Here is a 9,855-nt window from a genome sequence, read left to right as displayed (position 1 = left end):
ATAACTGAAACGCCAGCTTAAAACTTAAAGTATAGAATAAAAATGATTTAGCAATGTATATACCACTAATCCTATTTATATCTCTTTTAGGAGTATAAGTAATCCAGATGAATAAGTGAGATTATGTTTATTTTTAAAGTTCAATGTGTATTAAACTACTCACTGAATCTGGACCTATGTGAAAATGGATCAGGATCAGCAGGGAAAAGCTAGTTCAGCTTCTGCAGCCTCCAGGTAGAACTCTGTAACAACAGAACTGGTGCACTAACCTTCCTGGAAAGATAAGGAATAATAATCCTAGGAGAAAAATACTCCAAACACATTTCTGAAACAATGCATTTTTATTTCATTCCCCAGAGTGAATTAGATAAATATATATATATATTAATTAAATAAATGTATTCAGTGTTTTTAAAATTTATGTATGTAATTAATTAACAAAAGAAAAAAAAACTTATTTGTTTTTATCCTTGTAGACGGTGCGTTTCTGAAGCTGGATTGCTGTTGCTGTTTAAGACATAGTAGAAGTCCTCTTATGTTTGTCAACCGCCTCATCAAAAGATAATTTTAAAGAGAAAAGTAATAAATCATTCTCTGTGAACACCGTGGATAAAACAAAATATAAATATGTATATATGATTAGTGTATATTTATTTGAAGGAAAAAAAAAGATTTTTTTTTGGTATAACTGTCATACTAATAATCAAGTGACTTGTAATAAAGTTCTCAGCTGCCTTTATATTCATAAAATCTCTTTGCCATGGCAGACAGACAGAAAGTAAAGGACAGGTATTAGTAATCATTTCTTTAAAAGAGAGTATGTTGTATTTATTTGACACTTTAACCCGCATTTCCATGTGCCATTATACACCCTATAACCGACCCCATGCCCAATATCTCTTCAATTTAGATAGCAAGATGCTGTGGAAATAGCACTTTTCTGTGTAGAAAGCCAGAGTAAATGACATGCACTTGCAAACAGCATGAACTTCTCTCCGTTCATCCACATCAGTCATTTCAGCAGAGAAGGCAATCAGGTTGGTCAGACACAATTTGACCCTTATAAATCCATGCTGACGTCTTCTACATTATCTTCTTGTACTTCCTGTGCCCAGAAACAGCTTCCATCAGGACATACTCCCTCTCTCTCTTTTTTTTTTTTTTTTTGAGGCTGAAGCCCATAACCCAGATTGCTCTAATTAACATTAAAAAAAAAAAAAAAAAAGGTTCTCAGCTACACTCTTTATAAGATTTTCAAATTCACTTAACAGTGCACTTCAAAACTACCTCTTTTTTGTTGTTGTTGTTCACTAGCACATAAGATTTGATGTTCTTATGTTATGTTGAAGTTAGCCGTTATAATACTTCTTTCCTATTATCATTACTCTTTTTATAGAGACAAGCAGAAGTTTTAGCTAGATCTCTTTCTGAAAACAAACAAACAAAAACAAACAAAAAAAAAACAAACCAATTAAGAATGATTTCTTGTAAGCTTACAATTGCTAGGAGCTAAGTAGGAAAAGAATTAGTTCAATATGGGTCAGTACCATGTAGAAAGACTGATACTGCTCCAGAACATGGGTTTTTAAAGTGTTCTTTGAGCTATAGTGCAGCTCACATGCTTTATGCCTGGGATGCTCTGTAGGCATGACTTTCATTGATATGCGCCACAGGTTTCATATACATTGCATATAGAAAATGCCATAAGGAATATGATAAGGGAATGTAGTTTAGACATCAGTGGTTCTTTTTAAGTATTAACATGCAGGACTGTGGAATCTCCACCCCTTGATGGATTTTAACAGACAATAGTCAAACCTGCTTGGGATCGGCGGGTACATTCAAGTTGACCTTGAATTAATGTTCAGAATTGGATGAAATGAAAGACATGACATCCGATTTCCAAGAAATGGCCCACTTTCATTTCAGTTAGTAAAACAATGCTCTAACTTAGCATTGATAAATGATGTGTTTCAGGTAAAATGTAAAACCTAGATCTTAAATTCATAAAGTTAGCAATTTCCTCAGAGAAGTATTGTTATTTTTCAGAAGACTGAATCAACTCCTTCCCCGACTGAGTCCCAGTTTCTGTCACTTGCAGTTTATTTGTCAAATGCAGCTACAGTTGGATACTCTGTTCTTCCTCCTTTTCAGCCCTAAACTGTTGGCTCTCTCAAACAGCTCCTGCCTTTCAGAAAGCCACAAAGTAATTAATTGCTCAATTGACTTCATTTCAGAGGGGATGAAGTGATTCTTGTATACTGCTGGTAGAGCTCTTCAGGATGAAAGGAGCTTTGAGAAGACAAGATAACATTATTCTAGAAGCCAAGGAGACAAAGGACCACAATGTTAACAGACAAAGAAATTAAGTGTCTTCCAAAATCTGATATACTTTATGCCCATCATGCACTGAAACATGCACTAAAGGTACAAAACCAGGCATGCAAGAACTACAGCAAAAGGTGTTAGCTTATCATTTTCTAGATGCTACAAAACTTCCATTAGGTCTCAGAACAAGATGTTTTATTTATGTACTGAACTTCACCATGGACAAGTCATTGTGTATCAGTGGTATCAGGGGTGAGGTTTTGTAACAGTGAAATGCACTTCTGAATCTCTTTGGATTTTAGTACTCATTGACTTGGACAGGTAATCAATTACTGCATCTCCAAAGGCCCATAGATATTGACTTTGGTCTCCAAAAGACTTTATAAGGAGTCATTTGGGGGATACATTCACTTCAAATTGAACTGTGAACCATTAAATCTTTTTAGTAAAATGCTGGAACAAATACTAGATGTAAATGTTCCTTTTGCATTTTTAAATAGAACAGAAATGCTTGTGGCCCAAGACAAGGTTCCTAGAAGGATCCCAGGTCATTCTTTTTCTCTGGCAGATTCTTTTAATCGTTATAGATTTTATTTCCCCTACAGACAAACTGCATTAGCTGTACAATACTCACTCTGCTTCCCCCACAAGACAATAATATAGGTACCTCCTTAGCATGAGGCATGGATCAGCTATGCAGATTCTGGAGAAAAGAGAGGAAAAAAAATGATATGGTAATAAATTACTTTGATACTTATCTCTTGGTTTCTTGCCTACACATTTGATAAAGGACCTAGGGATGAGAAAAGATGGGAAAATCTTATTTTAAATAGTAGCCTCTGTTGCACGTTACCTACTTTGCATCTTCACAGATTAGATTTTTTTTCCCTCTGCTGAAAAATGAATGATCCTTGCAGAATCTACAGGATTAATAAATGTCAATGACTCAACTTGCTTGGCAGTAGCTGGTACAGTGGTATTCCTGCCATTTTGTTAGATCACTCCTGTAAACTACCAGAGTCTGATACTATCTAAATAACAAACTAGTAGCAAATATACTAGGTAGCAAATACACACACACATCCAAAAAAGCAGTAGTAAGTGTTTACAAAGAAGAAGATAGTAATGCTGCAGTATAGACTATACTAGACTTTTTGTTACTCATAAACAGTTTTTAGGACATTCCATATGAACAAGGCTAGGCTTTATAGCAAATGCAACACACGAATGCTATGCAATTATTTTAGCTTAATTGTATTCTCTGTATGTCTTTTTGCATGCAATACATTTACTACGGCACATTTATCACGCTCAAGATTGTATATCTTGCTAAATATTTTTTACTTCAGTTAAAAACCATTGTGCTTTGAAAACCTCTAGAGTTCCAGCTTATGCCTGTGAGCCATTATCATCCACGTGGCCTTAGCCCTCCCACCACCTGACACTGCCCTTCAGCAGCAGCTCTGTGCCAAAATCTTGCAACAAGCCAGTACTTGTGAGGCTCAGGTGCCTCTGCACCATGAGCCAGGCAGGGGTGAGAAAGCCAGGTGTGTGCCAATGCCACATTGTCAGGCAGCTGATAGTGCAGCCTTGGTTCACCAGCCAGTTCTTGATTCTCCCTAGCCTTCCTGGCTTCTCTGAGCCCAGTTCCAGGTATAAGCATCCTGCACTGTATTTGCCCATCCTATCCTTTCCAGGCACAAGTTCTGGTGGCTCTCTCTGCCCCTTGAAACAGTACAAGTTGGCCTCAGAATATGCAGTGGTCCTCCTTGCCCCAAAGGTGGTACTAATGCCACAGATAGGTGTCAATTCGGTAGGAGGGACATGGGAAGGTATATTAGAGACAATGGGTACCAAGAGCATCGAGACCTTCATGCATTGCAAAGTATAAAAATGCTATCTTACTATCAGATATGTAACTTCTTTCTCATACTGAAGTTATACTGGCTTCAAACAGACAGGCTATTAGGAAGAGGAGTCCCTGTTTCACAGAAGAGACAGCTTGTCTGTATCACTGGGAGTCTAAAAAATGTAGGTAGATAGACAGATAAAAAGGGTAGATATACAGATAAGCAGGCAGGCAGACATACAAATTGAAAGACAGACTGGCCTGCCCCTCTATCAGCCTGAGCACTTAGAACCCACATTAGAACATAATTCCACAGATATTAATCCAAATATATTTCTTACGTTAATAAACAAAGAATGCTCTGACTTTGTCAGCATGTGTCCCTAGAAATACCAGCCCAGCAGCCACCTCTGCCTGCAGTCTCCATCTGAGGCTGGATCTCAGTCTCTTGATCCCTTAGTTCACTAGTAGGGTCCATTGCTGCAGACTGTGAAGGATGCACACAATGCTTCCCGTTGCACATCTGAGGAAAATGAAAACAAAACCTCCCAAAACAGAGCCCTCTGAACCTCAGTTCCCTGTGAAGAAAAACTGTCTCCTCACTGTGTCTCCTTTCCTCCACTGAACCTTTGTTCCCAGGCTGCTCTCACTGCCATGCCCTTGGGAAGTGATATGTTTTCTAAAGGGATTAGGAGAATACCAAGCACCAGACCAGCGATCTTGAACTGCGTGAAGTCCAGGAGGGAAAAAGGGTTGTTGTTTGTTTGTTTGTTTGTTTTGTTTTTTTTGCTTGGTTGGTTGGTTTGGGGGGGGAGGGGGGATGGGGACAGGGGACACTGCAGAGCTTAGAGCCCCTTTTAAACCATGAATAAAATTTTTAATGCTGCACTGAGGATAGACAGTGAAAACAACCTGAGCTTAAATATTACACTACCCCCAAAAAATACATCTAAGGAGATATGCACTGAATAACAGATGTATTCTGACCAACAAGTATAGGAAGTGTTTAAACATATCATCACTCTTATCACCATCTTATTTGTCTCTCTGGTGTTTTTATCTGATAGTAAAGGATTTTCTTTTATTAGTGCCTCTCTAACCCTACTTCACAGGTATTTCTAATCTTGGATGGCAGGCTAATCTTTGATTAGACATTCTGCACATTAATTTCCCTGTGTACCAAGGGTAATTTGTGATATCAATGCCTGAAATAATTTCTTGTTGTTCCTGCCTCTGCATCTTGTTTTGTGCCCCTGTCATCTCGGTGTGCTGTTTATCCATTCTTTCCCTTCCAAGTCCAGAGCACCTTCCCTTTTCTCCAGCTGCCCCCTTAACTTTTTTCATAATTCTCAGACCTAAGATTTGCTAAATATTTTGCCATATGAATCTCTGCCAATTCAGGTTTACAATCTTTCCCCTGGAGTTGGAGAACTGAAGCAATTCAAAGCATGGCTGGGGGAAGGAGAGCACGCAGTTCAGTTCCCCTCACTGCCTCTGCAAGAAACAAAATGATTTGCTGCCACACAGTGATGGGAAAACCCAAGCTGGATACAAGAAACAGCAGCAGCCAGAGAAATGTTTCAACGTACCTTTATTCTGACAACATCAAAGTCTCTGTGCTGTCCCATCTTTCTGCTTCCTTCCACGCCCTCAGAGCTCCTCACTTACGTGTGCCTGTCTGTTCATTAACATCTAATTAAGGCGTACATCTGCTACAGCTTTACATCAGTACTGCATTCCCACAGTAAAACTGCCTGGAGCTTTCTATCTTCTCTTCATATTTGTTTCTGGTGCACTAACAGCAAAAGAAACTTTTTCATGCTGATTGACAAACAGAGGGAAAACAAATGCTGAATTTTGAGGAGGATGAAAGAGCAGAATGTGCTTCTCAGCCTAAACCAATCTCTCCTCAGGGATGTGCCCCAGAGAGGCAGGGAGGTTTCTTTTTGTTAATGGAGCAATGTATAGAAAAGAGTAACACAGCAGTAGACACCACAGCCAGGGCAGAAACATGGTAAAAGCAGAATTTTTTTTTAAACTCATTATTTACCATGGGAAGCAGTTGCACTATATCATTTTACCTCACTTATTCACCTCATTCGACTTATTTTTAGCCCATTTCTACATGACCAAAAGCTAACCCAATGCCACAGATTAATGGTCAAATCTGAGATGATTCCTCAACCACTCTTACCTCTTCATTTTCTCTTTGATCCACTAAACATTATATTTTCTTACCTTTTTTCCCTAGAAAATAATATTTTCCCATTATAATTTTCAGAATCCTTACAAATACTTTTTTTTTTTTTTAAAGAATAACTACTAGAACTCAAAACAAAAGCGTATCACTAGTGCCAGAGGTTCATGACTCAGAACAAGAGTTATAGCTGCCAACAAATGAAATAACTAAAAGGAATCATGCGAGTCCACCTTCACACCATGAAAATAGCAAAAGTAGTAACTCCCTTATTCATATATGATTTTCCCCACTAATTCTTCAGAAGTTGTATTGAGCCTAAGCTACATCAGACTGTGTACTCGTGTTCAGTTGTTTCACTGCTCTGGTGCTCTTCTGTTACTGATTTCATGGAGGAAAACAATTTTGTAAGGTTGACCCACTTTCTGTGTGCCTGCAAGTACAACTTTGGAAGGTGACCACAGATATATATTTGTGCGGAAGTACATGCTTATTTGCTTCAGTAAGTGATAACAGCAGCAGCAGCTGCCCAGAAACTGATCCAGGAGACTGACAACTTGACCTTTTACAGTTACTCTCACTCGGTCACTACCCTGCTTCTTCAGGCTCTGTTGGTTTTCTATAGAAGCAATCTTCTCTTCAGAACACAGTGCCAGTACAGCAACTGCCTCAGGATACCTTATATTATAGAGACGCCTTCAAGGAATGCATCTGAGATCTCAGAAATGACACTGCTTGACAGGGTCTATCTTGTATGAAAGCATGCTGATGGCATTAATTATACTGCCACTCCTTTCTGTTTTCCCATTTGTTTCCCGTCAGTACTTGTCCATGATTTTGCCATGAGTGGTTGCTTTATGGTTTCCTAGCCATATTTGTTGAACCTTTTAATTATTAAAATTATAATGCATATGTTTATATGCTGACATGTTCTTATTTTTCCAAGATTAAAAAAAGTAAATAAATCAAATCTATGTCTGAGTTCTTTACCATTCTTTTACTTTTTTTTTTAAAAAAAAAGTACTCAGCTGCTGCTCTTCAACACCTCTTATGGTTAACATTATAATAGGAAGAATTTCATTGTTACTTTAATCTCTAATATACAACTATATAATTCTGTTTCTTTTGGGGTAGTATGTATTTATAAGAATATATTTAATTCTATATCTTTTTGTGCATCCTAATTGGATGTTTTTCAGACTGGATCTGTACAGAAATAGAATATCTATTTTAGCAGAAATAAATAAGGTAATTATACTTCAAAGATTTCTGGAAGTTTATAACAAGAGATCAGAACTACACACAGATCAGAAAGAAAGGGTTCATGAGCGTGCTTGTGAATTCTGAAGTCTTATTTTACTTTTTCTTGTTCATGTATTTCCATTTTCCTGATGGTGTCATTTTCTTCCTACAGATGAGGGAGATAGCAGAATAACATTTGGATTCTATCAAAATTTAGCTAATACTAGAAATATTGTTTTTATTGGTGAATCATAATTCATGAGAAAGCAGAAGCTGTTTATAGAACCTGTAACTTGGACAAGCCAAAAATATTTTTATTGCCAAGAGTATGTTTGGAGGAAAAATTGTCCCAAATAAAAAAGTTTGACTACCACCTAAAATAAAATCCCAATTTATTCTAGTCCATATTCTTTAACACAGAGTATGGAAGGGTAGAGGTGTATTTTTTTAAATTATTTTATTTTTTAAAATCCCTTTTTTCCTGTGCTTTTGCAGTGTTGATAAACTGAGAAAAAGGAAGGGCAGAATATAAAAATGAAAAAGTAGGGTGTTTTCTCAGGGAAAAAAATGTGGAAAATAATAAGAGAATAGAATTAAACCTTTCTTTGAAAACTTTCCATGAACCATATTTCTCTCTTTTTGATTGACTCTAGTTGTGTCATCCAGAGCAGGAGCAGAAACAATCACCATGTGACACAAAAGGACATAGTTTGAATGGCAAATCACTGGGATGAAACACTCAAATCAATATTAGCTACATGAGTGAAATGGGTTGGAACAAACTATTCATCAAATAATTTCAAATAATAAACTAATTAATGCAAATTATGATGTGTTCATGGAGAAATAAATTCAAAAAGAGCAACTTTCATTGTCAAATGAATTGTTCTCAGGGAATTCATAGCTGCAGAAGAGAGAGAAAAGAGTTGAATGCTAATGTGTAGGAATGAGGAGAACACAAGTACAGAAAAAGAGCTAATTTGTAGATGTCAGTAACTCTACTGCCTCCCTGGAAAAATAAATAAATAAATAAATAAATAAATAAAATGTACTGCTGGGTATCTTGTTGAAAAGCGAGACATAACTTAGGTTTAAGCCCATGCATTAGATTTTGTAAGATTAATATTTCAGACTGTAGGGTCTCTGAAAAAGTATCTTAAAATCGACATGCAGCATGCAACAGAAAGAAGCTCTGCTCTGCTCTCAGACAGGTTAACTAACCTTAACAGAAATGAGAGCAGCTGTTAATAATACGTGGTTATAGAACTATTTGTTTCATTCTGATAAATTTTGTATAACCCCCATAAAGTAAAACACTTATTAGAATAACCACACAAAGCAAATCCCACAGATTACTATACATTCAGTTTAAATACAATCTGCAATCTTCAATTTTATTTATTTGTCTATATGACTATACGCTTGTCTGCTTTCCAGACACTGTGGCCCCAAACAACCTGCATTTTTTTCAGTAATGCAGAGCTGTCAGGAGAGTTTTGACTCATTTACGAATTAAGCATCTTCTCAGTGTTTGCTATTTCATTGTGGCAGAGCAGAACACACACACAAATGCATACACACAAAGACCCAAATGCACAGCTCATTTTTTTCTGGATCAGATTGATTAGTTTTGGAGAGAGGAACTTAGAGAGAGGGAATTGTGGTGTCGATTCTCATTGACTTCCAAGACAAATGAGGAATTGACCAGCAAAATCCTGCCCAGCCAAAATAACACCACTTAAATACAGTCCAAGCACTAGGCAAACGATTAGCTTTGCTGAAGTATCAGAACTGCTTTTAGATAACATTAATTTCAGGTAGGTGAGTTTAGATACTTTACTGTTTTGTGACCAGGAAGAATGAATCTTTTTCTTTTTCAGCTCTTTACTAGTTGTATCCCCAGTGGCCATTATAGGATATCCCACTGTTTACTACAAGCTTAAATTTTACTATTCAAAAATAGCTGATTTTGTTCTGCATTCATGATCAAACCTATTTTAACAAGGTAATAATTATATGCAAGCTCTTCAGCTGTCAAATATATGTTAAATGGAGAAACATTTATTGAATGTGAACATTAATGCCAGGAGAACCAGTTAGAGCGACATTTCTTAAAAAAAAGAACAGAAGCTGTTCAACACCTGCATACTCTGTTTTGTACCAAGCTGCTCCAATTAGCACATTTTGAGATATGATTAGAGCACTAGAGGAAGCTTTCCAAATGCCATTAATTATGGAT

At 36.9% G+C, this 9,855-nt stretch overlaps 1 long non-coding RNA gene across 4 annotated transcripts in view; it reads right to left on the bottom strand.

The window, feature by feature from the left end:
• Positions 1 to 328: 328 nt before the first annotated feature.
• LOC310897745 overlaps positions 329 to 9,855 on the bottom strand; it is a 117,869-nt gene continuing 108,342 nt past the window's right edge. For 3 of the 4 annotated variants that reach the window (XR_014582525.1, XR_014582526.1, XR_014582527.1), the window contains exons 2-3: positions 2,963 to 3,031; positions 329 to 2,318 (exon numbers count right to left, since the gene is read on the bottom strand). This is a non-coding gene — a long non-coding RNA (uncharacterized lncRNA). Of the gene's footprint in view, positions 2,319 to 2,962; positions 3,032 to 5,766; positions 7,186 to 9,855 lie in introns of those variants that run through there. The other variant, XR_014582528.1, reaches the window with a different exon arrangement.

Source organism: Anser anser, assembly GCF_964211835.1.
Source record: "Anser anser genome assembly, chromosome: 3".
In the NCBI taxonomy this organism is placed as follows: Eukaryota; Metazoa; Chordata; class Aves; order Anseriformes; family Anatidae; genus Anser; species Anser anser.
This window is presented reverse-complemented; position numbering and strand designations above follow the sequence as displayed.